Source organism: Sitophilus oryzae, unplaced genomic scaffold, assembly GCF_002938485.1.
Source record: "Sitophilus oryzae breed Bouriz unplaced genomic scaffold, Soryzae_2.0 scaffold_1396_pilon_pilon, whole genome shotgun sequence".
Taxonomy (NCBI): domain Eukaryota; kingdom Metazoa; phylum Arthropoda; class Insecta; order Coleoptera; family Curculionidae; genus Sitophilus; species Sitophilus oryzae.
Window position 1 is genome coordinate 2,462,023 of NW_022146055.1, and position 772 is coordinate 2,462,794.

Consider the following 772-nt stretch of genomic DNA (forward strand, 5'->3'; position numbering starts at 1 on the left):
CAGTGCCTAAAATATATTATAAAAAGAAAATTTGCCCAGAAATGACATTGAACCTTTGAATAAAATGATTATAATGCTATCTATATATTATCGAACAAAACTGTAAAATAGATGGTTGTGTAGCGTGCGCTAAATCTCGGTCACAATTCGGGGGAAATAATAGAATAAGTTTTCACTAGAAAGTCACTATATAATATACCGTATGAAAAAAACGGTTGGTTAGGAAATGACGATCGATGACATTTTCAATATAAAATTGCATATAAAATGACAGCTATCTTCATTTCATAGCCATCGCTTACGCCATTTTTTTTTCGATCATACGGTACAGTGTGGCTTATAATACGAGACGACACAATCTTCTTTTTTTAAACGTTATTTTACTTTTACATTAAAGCCTTGTATATATATTTTTGAATATATAAACAAGGATTAAAGTTGCTTATAAAAATAAAATATCAAAGTTAAAATTAATACATCTAATTTACTTAAAATCAAATATATGTCTGAATATAAAATTGTATCTTAGAAAACAAGAAGATTCGCAACATATGCACACTAAGCACTATCCGGCAACGGCACTATGTCAGCAGTTTTTCGTTGTATAACTCCTGCCTCGGTAGAATCAATCCTACCGACTGTACCACTTATAATACGAGACGACACAATCATCTTTTTAAAAACTTTATTTTACTTTTACATTAAAGTTGCTTATAAAAAATAAAATACAAAAGTTAAAATTAATACATCTAATTTACTTAAAATCAAATAT